Source organism: Taudactylus pleione, unplaced genomic scaffold (assembly GCF_031769625.1).
Source record: "Taudactylus pleione unplaced genomic scaffold, aTauple2 ptg000923l, whole genome shotgun sequence".
Taxonomy (NCBI): domain Eukaryota; kingdom Metazoa; phylum Chordata; class Amphibia; order Anura; family Myobatrachidae; genus Taudactylus; species Taudactylus pleione.
Window position 1 is genome coordinate 29,051 of NW_028285324.1, and position 13,945 is coordinate 42,995.

Genomic DNA, 13,945 nt, shown 5'->3' on the forward strand with positions numbered 1-13,945 from the left:
AGGAAAAAATGGGCGTGGTCACATACCAAAGGGGCATGGCCACTAAAAATGGGGCGTGCCAACATGACACTCCACCCATTTCTCGTCACTCTGGGAACATTACTTTCTATTCCATATACACCTTACCGATGCGGTGGTTTCTCACAATGTGGAACCTCTGAAGAAATATATCCTCCATGGGAAGACAGCGTCTGCAGTCGGCATTCATTATTCATGTAGGGCACATCGTCCAGAAGATGCCTGTTTGTGTGGGAATATTAACAAGGTCATCAACTTACAACAGCGGTTCAACCACACTCATTCCCCCTGTGTATTTCCTGCCCCCTGCATCTCTTAGCCACACCATCTCCCCCTGCATCGTCTCTCAGCACATCATAACCTCCCCAGACACACACACCCTGACAAAAGCGTACACAGACACACACACCTCTTTCACACAAATGCAGCCAGCCAAATAAATAAAACGGCTTGCGTATGCAGGCACTTTTAGCACTACAAGTGCCTGCATACCCATGGCTGAAAAAGCATGTTGAAGCTTGAAGAAATCACCCAGGACCTGCTGGGACCTGTAGTGCCACAGAAAAAACACATATAAACTAGATATGTGCGCCAGACCATTTTTGCTGGATTTGGATTTGGCTCTGATTCGTCGTCCGGCCTTGGATTTGGATTTGCCAAAGCGCCATGACTGGTTTTGGATTTGAATTTAGATTTGGATTTTTTTACAAAAATTGACAAAGAAAGCTAAAATCACATAATTTGGGCATTTTTTTGTTCCTAGACTATTATTAACCTCAATAACATTCATTTCCAGTAATTTACAGTCAATTTAGACCACCTCACAGCTCACAATATTATTTTCACCATGATTGGCCAAAGGCTGCAGTGAGCTGGCAGGTTACTAAGCGACAGAGTTGCGGCACAGATACCACAGTTTAAAGCACATCTATGAAACATTGCCACTGACTACTGAGTCACAGTACTTGTGTGTTACGGACACACAGAGGGCTAAGGCCCAATGAGTCACGGTGCATGTAAACACAGTGGGCTATGGCCAAAGGAATCACAGTACTTGTATACACAGTGGGGTACAGCCCAAGGAGTCAAGGTGCTTGTATACACAGTGGGGTACAGCACAAAAAAAAAGTGTTTTTTTTTACTTTTTAAACTTTTAAATCTCTTAAATTTTTTTTTTTACTTTTAAACTTTGTTTTTTTTGCACACAAAGCTACTTGTGAGTCTGGACACAGCCCCTTTAATCAGCAGAATATAGCGCAGCATACATCAGCGAGCAGTGTGCCCCCTTACACAGTCACTTTGCCAGCACAGCCAACTCTAAATGACCCCCAGAGTGTACGTATATTTAGCACAGTGGGCCTATTCTGTATAGTGGCCAAGCATAACAGGGATATATTGCATACTGATCAAAAGTTACATTAGGCTAAATTGAATATTTATCAATCCTAAAAGTCTACTGTATAATGGGCAAAATCGGTCCTCCACTGTATATTCCTCATTGCCAATTCTATTCTATACTGGGAACAGAGACTATTGGGGAGATTCAAAAAGAAGCACGTTTCCATCAGAATATTGCACGCTGATGTAATGCTGGTCATCCTGCAGGAAAACCACGCTCGGCTTTGCACACACCTATAGAGGTGCAGAAATAACTAGCCTTGGCCTAGCTATTAATGTCATTTCAATTTATAAACATCCTAGCAGTATTTTCATATTAATTGTGTTTTTTATTTTCATTTAATCCCTTGCTTGTTTTCTACCCAAGTAGCAGTCTTGAAAAATAAAAATTGGACAGAAGCAGCAGGTTAATGAAATGAGAAAGAGCTGATAGGAACTGATTGATTAAATGAGTGGATGCAGTAAAAGAGAACTTTGGCGAATAAGGAGAAGGCAAAGGGAAAGATGTGTAATAATAATAATAATAATAATAAATGGCAGGTGTATCATGGGAAGCAGAGGTGATGGAGAATATAAAAATATCACACATCAGTAGAGATTATTTTGTGCACTTCTCCTTTAAGGAATGTAGAACTCGAGTGAGGTCATGCTGTGATGTCATAATGGTAACTCTTTGCTGTTGCTCACTCTTAACCGCCCAGGACACTGACATAGCATTATCATTGCTGGCATTAACATACTCCAAATATATCTCTTGCACCCAGCTCACTGAGGGAAAAATATCCTCTTGAGGTAAGTATCTCATCAAAGACAAGGGCGTTTCACTTGGATGTGCCTGCAGACTTGGAGCTTGACTTCCCTAAAATATGACCTTGAGCTTGTTTATTTCTATAATTGGAGGTTCTAACAGCACAGCACATCTATCGCAATGTAGTAGCCATTCGGATAAACTCGGTGCTTCTCAAAAGGGGATGACCATCCTCTTCAGAAAATTGCGCAGCTTTGTGAGGAATGTAAATTGGGTAATGTCAGGAGATGTGGACAGGAACTATATTAATGACGTCAGCCAATGTTATTTATTAATGTGGTAAACTGTATACTGTATTTTAGTGTCAAATGTTCATACAGTATTTTAAATAAGTTTGTAAATATAACTCTGCATAGCCTCCTAGTGCCCAGAGGGACGGGCAATCCTTCAAGCCATGGGTCCCCAGAGGTTTCCTCCACAGGGGGTTTTTCCTCTCCTGAGTGCTGAAGGATGATTCTTTGTGAGTCACGAGGCTTCCACCATCTTGGTCCTCTTATAGGACAACCTTGTAAGAGCCTTCGGCTAATCTTGGGCACTAATTTATTTACAATGCAGAGTAAAAATAAAGTGTTATTTTCCTTGTGCTAAAAATTCATAATAAATATATTTTCAAATTGACTTTACTTGATGTGGTCTTTTCTTTTTTTCATAATGGAGTCTCTTAGAAGGTTAAGAGGCTGTGAGGTCTACTATCCTGTTAATAGAATTGAGATTTGATAATCTTCGCACTACATAATAGTTTAAGGTTATGACCTAATGGCAATGTGCAGGATATGGCGGTGGTACATGATGTCATTGGGGAAGTGGTCAAGACTAGAAAGGACACAAAAAATAAAAGAGATCAGGTGAAACAGAAATAATATAAAATGTTTTCTAACATACAGTATATACTCTTCTGTGCTGGACAAAATGAAGCTAACGACATATGGAAGGTTATAGTCCCTTTAAGTAGAAAATATTTAAGATGGTTTTCAAGGCATTTCTTAAAGAGGTCGGATACCCTGTCCAATTGCATTATTTAATGCAATCATCCTGCAGACTTGGAAGCAGTGGGGTGCACTTGCAGAACAGGTAGCCATTCTGAATGGATGAAAAATGGCATAATTGGCTCACAATAACTGACGAGATGCCTAATTGTGTCTGCCAAGACCCAGGCAATTGCTCAATGTCATGATCCTGTGCTGTTGACACCATAAGAAGAAAACCCAAAGCATGGGGTCCTCCTGTCACCTAGTCCAAGCATATTCTGCAGGGGATGTGTGCCTCTTCCCTAGGAAAAAAATCAGCCAGAGGCATCACTAGGGTCTTTGGAGCCTAGGGCAAGTTGAGAAAAACTGCGTGCCCCCCCCCCTGACCCCCCCATAGACCCACAGAGAAAGGTATTTATGCGCGCCTCTGGCGCGCAGGAAAAAATGGGCGTGGTCACATACCAAAGGGGCATGGCCACTAAAAATGGGGCGTGCCAACATGACACTCCACCCATTTCTCGTCACTCTGGGAACATTACTTTCTATTCCATATACACCTTACCGATGCGGTGGTTTCTCACAATGTGGAACCTCTGAAGAAATATATCCTCCATGGGAAGACAGCGTCTGCAGTCGGCATTCATTATTCATGTAGGGCACATCGTCCAGAAGATGCCTGTTTGTGTGGGAATATTAACAAGGTCATCAACTTACAACAGCGGTTCAACCACACTCATTCCCCCTGTGTATTTCCTGCCCCCTGCATCTCTTAGCCACACCATCTCCCCCTGCATCGTCTCTCAGCACATCATAACCTCCCCAGACACACACACCCTGACAAAAGCGTACACAGACACACACACCTCTTTCACACAAATGCAGCCAGCCAAATAAATAAAACGGCTTGCGTATGCAGGCACTTTTAGCACTACAAGTGCCTGCATACCCATGGCTGAAAAAGCATGTTGAAGCTTGAAGAAATCACCCAGGACCTGCTGGGACCTGTAGTGCCACAGAAAAAACACATATAAACTAGATATGTGCGCCAGACCATTTTTGCTGGATTTGGATTTGGCTCTGATTCGTCGTCCGGCCTTGGATTTGGATTTGCCAAAGCGCCATGACTGGTTTTGGATTTGAATTTAGATTTGGATTTTTTTACAAAAATTGACAAAGAAAGCTAAAATCACATAATTTGGGCATTTTTTTGTTCCTAGACTATTATTAACCTCAATAACATTCATTTCCAGTAATTTACAGTCAATTTAGACCACCTCACAGCTCACAATATTATTTTCACCATGATTGGCCAAAGGCTGCAGTGAGCTGGCAGGTTACTAAGCGACAGAGTTGCGGCACAGATACCACAGTTTAAAGCACATCTATGAAACATTGCCACTGACTACTGAGTCACAGTACTTGTGTGTTACGGACACACAGAGGGCTAAGGCCCAATGAGTCACGGTGCATGTAAACACAGTGGGCTATGGCCAAAGGAATCACAGTACTTGTATACACAGTGGGGTACAGCCCAAGGAGTCAAGGTGCTTGTATACACAGTGGGGTACAGCACAAAAAAAAAGTGTTTTTTTTTACTTTTTAAACTTTTAAATCTCTTAAATTTTTTTTTTTACTTTTAAACTTTGTTTTTTTTGCACACAAAGCTACTTGTGAGTCTGGACACAGCCCCTTTAATCAGCAGAATATAGCGCAGCATACATCAGCGAGCAGTGTGCCCCCTTACACAGTCACTTTGCCAGCACAGCCAACTCTAAATGACCCCCAGAGTGTACGTATATTTAGCACAGTGGGCCTATTCTGTATAGTGGCCAAGCATAACAGGGATATATTGCATACTGATCAAAAGTTACATTAGGCTAAATTGAATATTTATCAATCCTAAAAGTCTACTGTATAATGGGCAAAATCGGTCCTCCACTGTATATTCCTCATTGCCAATTCTATTCTATACTGGGAACAGAGACTATTGGGGAGATTCAAAAAGAAGCACGTTTCCATCAGAATATTGCACGCTGATGTAATGCTGGTCATCCTGCAGGAAAACCACGCTCGGCTTTGCACACACCTATAGAGGTGCAGAAATAACTAGCCTTGGCCTAGCTATTAATGTCATTTCAATTTATAAACATCCTAGCAGTATTTTCATATTAATTGTGTTTTTTATTTTCATTTAATCCCTTGCTTGTTTTCTACCCAAGTAGCAGTCTTGAAAAATAAAAATTGGACAGAAGCAGCAGGTTAATGAAATGAGAAAGAGCTGATAGGAACTGATTGATTAAATGAGTGGATGCAGTAAAAGAGAACTTTGGCGAATAAGGAGAAGGCAAAGGGAAAGATGTGTAATAATAATAATAATAATAATAAATGGCAGGTGTATCATGGGAAGCAGAGGTGATGGAGAATATAAAAATATCACACATCAGTAGAGATTATTTTGTGCACTTCTCCTTTAAGGAATGTAGAACTCGAGTGAGGTCATGCTGTGATGTCATAATGGTAACTCTTTGCTGTTGCTCACTCTTAACCGCCCAGGACACTGACATAGCATTATCATTGCTGGCATTAACATACTCCAAATATATCTCTTGCACCCAGCTCACTGAGGGAAAAATATCCTCTTGAGGTAAGTATCTCATCAAAGACAAGGGCGTTTCACTTGGATGTGCCTGCAGACTTGGAGCTTGACTTCCCTAAAATATGACCTTGAGCTTGTTTATTTCTATAATTGGAGGTTCTAACAGCACAGCACATCTATCGCAATGTAGTAGCCATTCGGATAAACTCGGTGCTTCTCAAAAGGGGATGACCATCCTCTTCAGAAAATTGCGCAGCTTTGTGAGGAATGTAAATTGGGTAATGTCAGGAGATGTGGACAGGAACTATATTAATGACGTCAGCCAATGTTATTTATTAATGTGGTAAACTGTATACTGTATTTTAGTGTCAAATGTTCATACAGTATTTTAAATAAGTTTGTAAATATAACTCTGCATAGCCTCCTAGTGCCCAGAGGGACGGGCAATCCTTCAAGCCATGGGTCCCCAGAGGTTTCCTCCACAGGGGGTTTTTCCTCTCCTGAGTGCTGAAGGATGATTCTTTGTGAGTCACGAGGCTTCCACCATCTTGGTCCTCTTATAGGACAACCTTGTAAGAGCCTTCGGCTAATCTTTGGCACTAATTTATTTACAATGCAGAGTAAAAATAAAGTGTTATTTTCCTTGTGCTAAAAATTCATAATAAATATATTTTCAAATTGACTTTACTTGATGTGGTCTTTTCTTTTTTTCATAATGGAGTCTCTTAGAAGGTTAAGAGGCTGTGAGGTCTACTATCCTGTTAATAGAATTGAGATTTGATAATCTTCGCACTACATAATAGTTTAAGGTTATGACCTAATGGCAATGTGCAGGATATGGCGGTGGTACATGATGTCATTGGGGAAGTGGTCAAGACTAGAAAGGACACAAAAAATAAAAGAGATCAGGTGAAACAGAAATAATATAAAATGTTTTCTAACATACAGTATATACTCTTCTGTGCTGGACAAAATGAAGCTAACGACATATGGAAGGTTATAGTCCCTTTAAGTAGAAAATATTTAAGATGGTTTTCAAGGCATTTCTTAAAGAGGTCGGATACCCTGTCCAATTGCATTATTTAATGCAATCATCCTGCAGACTTGGAAGCAGTGGGGTGCACTTGCAGAACAGGTAGCCATTCTGAATGGATGAAAAATGGCATAATTGGCTCACAATAACTGACGAGATGCCTAATTGTGTCTGCCAAGACCCAGGCAATTGCTCAATGTCATGATCCTGTGCTGTTGACACCATAAGAAGAAAACCCAAAGCATGGGGTCCTCCTGTCACCTAGTCCAAGCATATTCTGCAGGGGATGTGTGCCTCTTCCCTAGGAAAAAAATCAGCCAGAGGCATCACTAGGGTCTTTGGAGCCTAGGGCAAGTTGAGAAAAACTGCGTGCCCCCCCCCGACCCCCCCATAGACCCACAGAGAAAGGTATTCATGCGCGCCTCTGGCGCGCAGGAAAAAATGGGCGTGGTCACATACCAAAGGGGCATGGCCACTAAAAATGGGGCGTGCCAACATGACACTCCACCCATTTCTCGTCACTCTGGGAACATTACTTTCTATTCCATATACACCTTACCGATGCGGTGGTTTCTCACAATGTGGAACCTCTGAAGAAATATATCCTCCATGGGAAGACAGCGTCTGCAGTCGGCATTCATTATTCATGTAGGGCACATCGTCCAGAAGATGCCTGTTTGTGTGGGAATATTAACAAGGTCATCAACTTACAACAGCGGTTCAACCACACTCATTCCCCCTGTGTATTTCCTGCCCCCTGCATCTCTTAGCCACACCATCTCCCCCTGCATCGTCTCTCAGCACATCATAACCTCCCCAGACACACACACCCTGACAAAAGCGTACACAGACACACACACCTCTTTCACACAAATGCAGCCAGCCAAATAAATAAAACGGCTTGCGTATGCAGGCACTTTTAGCACTACAAGTGCCTGCATACCCATGGCTGAAAAAGCATGTTGAAGCTTGAAGAAATCACCCAGGACCTGCTGGGACCTGTAGTGCCACAGAAAAAACACATATAAACTAGATATGTGCGCCAGACCATTTTTGCTGGATTTGGATTTGGCTCTGATTCGTCGTCCGGCCTTGGATTTGGATTTGCCAAAGCGCCATGACTGGTTTTGGATTTGAATTTAGATTTGGATTTTTTTACAAAAATTGACAAAGAAAGCTAAAGTCACATAATTTGGGCATTTTTTTGTTCCTAGACTATTATTAACCTCAATAACATTCATTTCCAGTAATTTACAGTCAATTTAGACCACCTCACAGCTCACAATATTATTTTCACCATGATTGGCCAAAGGCTGCAGTGAGCTGGCAGGTTACTAAGCGACAGAGTTGCGGCACAGATACCACAGTTTAAAGCACATCTATGAAACATTGCCACTGACTACTGAGTCACAGTACTTGTGTGTTACGGACACACAGAGGGCTAAGGCCCAATGAGTCACGGTGCATGTAAACACAGTGGGCTATGGCCAAAGGAATCACAGTACTTGTATACACAGTGGGGTACAGCCCAAGGAGTCAAGGTGCTTGTATACACAGTGGGGTACAGCACAAAAAAAAAGTGTTTTTTTTTACTTTTTAAACTTTTAAATCTCTTAAATTTTTTTTTTTACTTTTAAACTTTGTTTTTTTTGCACACAAAGCTACTTGTGAGTCTGGACACAGCCCCTTTAATCAGCAGAATATAGCGCAGCATACATCAGCGAGCAGTGTGCCCCCTTACACAGTCACTTTGCCAGCACAGCCAACTCTAAATGACCCCCAGAGTGTACGTATATTTAGCACAGTGGGCCTATTCTGTATAGTGGCCAAGCATAACAGGGATATATTGCATACTGATCAAAAGTTACATTAGGCTAAATTGAATATTTATCAATCCTAAAAGTCTACTGTATAATGGGCAAAATCGGTCCTCCACTGTATATTCATCATTGCCAATTCTATTCTATACTGGGAACAGAGACTATTGGGGAGATTCAAAAAGAAGCACGTTTCCATCAGAATATTGCACGCTGATGTAATGCTGGTCATCCTGCAGGAAAACCACGCTCGGCTTTGCACACACCTATAGAGGTGCAGAAATAACTAGCCTTGGCCTAGCTATTAATGTCATTTCAATTTATAAACATCCTAGCAGTATTTTCATATTAATTGTGTTTTTTATTTTCATTTAATCCCTTGCTTGTTTTCTACCCAAGTAGCAGTCTTGAAAAATAAAAATTGGACAGAAGCAGCAGGTTAATGAAATGAGAAAGAGCTGATAGGAACTGATTGATTAAATGAGTGGATGCAGTAAAAGAGAACTTTGGCGAATAAGGAGAAGGCAAAGGGAAAGATGTGTAATAATAATAATAATAATAATAAATGGCAGGTGTATCATGGGAAGCAGAGGTGATGGAGAATATAAAAATATCACACATCAGTAGAGATTATTTTGTGCACTTCTCCTTTAAGGAATGTAGAACTCGAGTGAGGTCATGCTGTGATGTCATAATGGTAACTCTTTGCTGTTGCTCACTCTTAACCGCCCAGGACACTGACATAGTATTATCATTGCTGGCATTAACATACTCCAAATATATCTCTTGCACCCAGCTCACTGAGGGAAAAATATCCTCTTGAGGTAAGTATCTCATCAAAGACAAGGGCGTTTCACTTGGATGTGCCTGCAGACTTGGAGCTTGACTTCCCTAAAATATGACCTTGAGCTTGTTTATTTCTATAATTGGAGGTTCTAACAGCACAGCACATCTATCGCAATGTAGTAGCCATTCGGATAAACTCGGTGCTTCTCAAAAGGGGATGACCATCCTCTTCAGAAAATTGCGCAGCTTTGTGAGGAATGTAAATTGGGTAATGTCAGGAGATGTGGACAGGAACTATATTAATGACGTCAGCCAATGTTATTTATTAATGTGGTAAACTGTATACTGTATTTTAGTGTCAAATGTTCATACAGTATTTTAAATAAGTTTGTAAATATAACTCTGCATAGCCTCCTAGTGCCCAGAGGGACGGGCAATCCTTCAAGCCATGGGTCCCCAGAGGTTTCCTCCACAGGGGGTTTTTCCTCTCCTGAGTGCTGAAGGATGATTCTTTGTGAGTCACGAGGCTTCCACCATCTTGGTCCTCTTATAGGACAACCTTGTAAGAGCCTTCGGCTAATCTTGGGCACTAATTTATTTACAATGCAGAGTAAAAATAAAGTGTTATTTTCCTTGTGCTAAAAATTCATAATAAATATATTTTCAAATTGACTTTACTTGATGTGGTCTTTTCTTTTTTTCATAATGGAGTCTCTTAGAAGGTTAAGAGGCTGTGAGGTCTACTATCCTGTTAATAGAATTGAGATTTGATAATCTTCGCACTACATAATAGTTTAAGGTTATGACCTAATGGCAATGTGCAGGATATGGCGGTGGTACATGATGTCATTGGGGAAGTGGTCAAGACTAGAAAGGACACAAAAAATAAAAGAGATCAGGTGAAACAGAAATAATATAAAATGTTTTCTAACATACAGTATATACTCTTCTGTGCTGGACAAAATGAAGCAAACGACATATGGAAGGTTATAGTCCCTTTAAGTAGAAAATATTTAAGATGGTTTTCAAGGCATTTCTTAAAGAGGTCGGATACCCTGTCCAATTGCATTATTTAATGCAATCATCCTGCAGACTTGGAAGCAGTGGGGTGCACTTGCAGAACAGCTAGCCATTCTGAATGGATGAAAAATGGCATAATTGGCTCACAATAACTGACGAGATGCCTAATTGTGTCTGCCAAGACCCAGGCAATTGCTCAATGTCATGATCCTGTGCTGTTGACACCATAAGAAGAAAACCCAAAGCATGGGGTCCTCCTGTCACCTAGTCCAAGCATATTCTGCAGGGGATGTGTGCCTCTTCCCTAGGAAAAAAATCAGCCAGAGGCATCACTAGGGTCTTTGGAGCCTAGGGCAAGTTGAGAAAAACTGCGTGCCCCCCCCCGACCCCCCCATAGACCCACAGAGAAAGGTATTTATGCGCGCCTCTGGCGCGCAGGAAAAAATGGGCGTGGTCACATACCAAAGGAGCATGGCCACTAAAAATGGGGCGTGCCAACATGACACTCCACCCATTTCTCGTCACTCTGGGAACATTACTTTCTATTCCATATACACCTTACCGATGCGGTGGTTTCTCACAATGTGGAACCTCTGAAGAAATATATCCTCCATGGGAAGACAGCGTCTGCAGTCGGCATTCATTATTCATGTAGGGCACATCGTCCAGAAGATGCCTGTTTGTGTGGGAATATTAACAAGGTCATCAACTTACAACAGCGGTCCCCCTGTGTATTTCCTGCCCCCTGCATCTCTTAGCCACACCATCTCCCCCTGCATCGTCTCTCAGCACATCATAACCTCCCCAGACACACACACCCTGACAAAAGCGTACACAGACACACACACCTCTTTCACACAAATGCAGCCAGCCAAATAAATAAAACGGCTTGCGTATGCAGGCACTTTTAGCACTACAAGTGCCTGCATACCCATGGCTGAAAAAGCATGTTGAAGCTTGAAGAAATCACCCAGGACCTGCTGGGACCTGTAGTGCCAGAAAAAACACATATAAACTAGATATGTGCGCCAGACCATTTTTGCTGGATTTGGATTTGGCTCTGATTCGTCGTCCGGCCTTGGATTTGGATTTGCCAAAGCGCCATGACTGGTTTTGGATTTGAATTTAGATTTGGATTTTTTTACAAAAATTGACAAAGAAAGCTAAAATCACATAATTTGGGCATTTTTTTGTTCCTAGACTATTATTAACCTCAATAACATTCATTTCCAGTAATTTACAGTCAATTTAGACCACCTCACAGCTCACAATATTATTTTCACCATGATTGGCCAAAGGCTGCAGTGAGCTGGCAGGTTACTAAGCGACAGAGTTGCGGCACAGATACCACAGTTTAAAGCACATCTATGAAACATTGCCACTGACTACTGAGTCACAGTACTTGTGTGTTACGGACACACAGAGGGCTAAGGCCCAATGAGTCACGGTGCATGTAAACACAGTGGGCTATGGCCAAAGGAATCACAGTACTTGTATACACAGTGGGGTACAGCCCAAGGAGTCAAGGTGCTTGTATACACAGTGGGGTACAGCACAAAAAAAAAGTGTTTTTTTTTACTTTTTAAACTTTTAAATCTCTTAAATTTTTTTTTTTACTTTTAAACTTTGTTTTTTTTGCACACAAAGCTACTTGTGAGTCTGGACACAGCCCCTTTAATCAGCAGAATATAGCGCAGCATACATCAGCGAGCAGTGTGCCCCCTTACACAGTCACTTTGCCAGCACAGCCAACTCTAAATGACCCCCAGAGTGTACGTATATTTAGCACAGTGGGCCTATTCTGTATAGTGGCCAAGCATAACAGGGATATATTGCATACTGATCAAAAGTTACATTAGGCTAAATTGAATATTTATCAATCCTAAAAGTCTACTGTATAATGGGCAAAATCGGTCCTCCACTGTATATTCATCATTGCCAATTCTATTCTATACTGGGAACAGAGACTATTGGGGAGATTCAAAAAGAAGCACGTTTCCATCAGAATATTGCACGCTGATGTAATGCTGGTCATCCTGCAGGAAAACCACGCTCGGCTTTGCACACACCTATAGAGGTGCAGAAATAACTAGCCTTGGCCTAGCTATTAATGTCATTTCAATTTATAAACATCCTAGCAGTATTTTCATATTAATTGTGTTTTTTATTTTCATTTAATCCCTTGCTTGTTTTCTACCCAAGTAGCAGTCTTGAAAAATAAAAATTGGACAGAAGCAGCAGGTTAATGAAATGAGAAAGAGCTGATAGGAACTGATTGATTAAATGAGTGGATGCAGTAAAAGAGAACTTTGGCGAATAAGGAGAAGGCAAAGGGAAAGATGTGTAATAATAATAATAATAATAAATGGCAGGTGTATCATGGGAAGCAGAGGTGATGGAGAATATAAAAATATCACACATCAGTAGAGATTATTTTGTGCACTTCTCCTTTAAGGAATGTAGAACTCGAGTGAGGTCATGCTGTGATGTCATAATGGTAACTCTTTGCTGTTGCTCACTCTTAACCGCCCAGGACACTGACATAGCATTATCATTGCTGGCATTAACATACTCCAAATATATCTCTTGCACCCAGCTCACTGAGGGAAAAATATCCTCTTGAGGTAAGTATCTCATCAAAGACAAGGGCGTTTCACTTGGATGTGCCTGCAGACTTGGAGCTTGACTTCCCTAAAATATGACCTTGAGCTTGTTTATTTCTATAATTGGAGGTTCTAACAGCACAGCACATCTATCGCAATGTAGTAGCCATTCGGATAAACTCGGTGCTTCTCAAAAGGGGATGACCATCCTCTTCAGAAAATTGCGCAGCTTTGTGAGGAATGTAAATTGGGTAATGTCAGGAGATGTGGACAGGAACTATATTAATGACGTCAGCCAATGTTATTTATTAATGTGGTAAACTGTATACTGTATTTTAGTGTCAAATGTTCATACAGTATTTTAAATAAGTTTGTAAATATAACTCTGCATAGCCTCCTAGTGCCCAGAGGGACGGGCAATCCTTCAAGCCATGGGTCCCCAGAGGTTTCCTCCACAGGGGGTTTTTCCTCTCCTGAGTGCTGAAGGATGATTCTTTGTGAGTCACGAGGCTTCCACCATCTTGGTCCTCTTATAGGACAACCTTGTAAGAGCCTTCGGCTAATCTTGGGCACTAATTTATTTACAATGCAGAGTAAAAATAAAGTGTTATTTTCCTTGTGCTAAAAATTCATAATAAATATATTTTCAAATTGACTTTACTTGATGTGGTCTTTTCTTTTTTTCATAATGGAGTCTCTTAGAAGGTTAAGAGGCTGTGAGGTCTACTATCCTGTTAATAGAATTGAGATTTGATAATCTTCGCACTACATAATAGTTTAAGGTTATGACCTAATGGCAATGTGCAGGATATGGCGGTGGTACATGATGTCATTGGGGAAGTGGTCAAGACTAGAAAGGACACAAAAAATAAAAGAGATCAGGTGAAACAGAAATAAT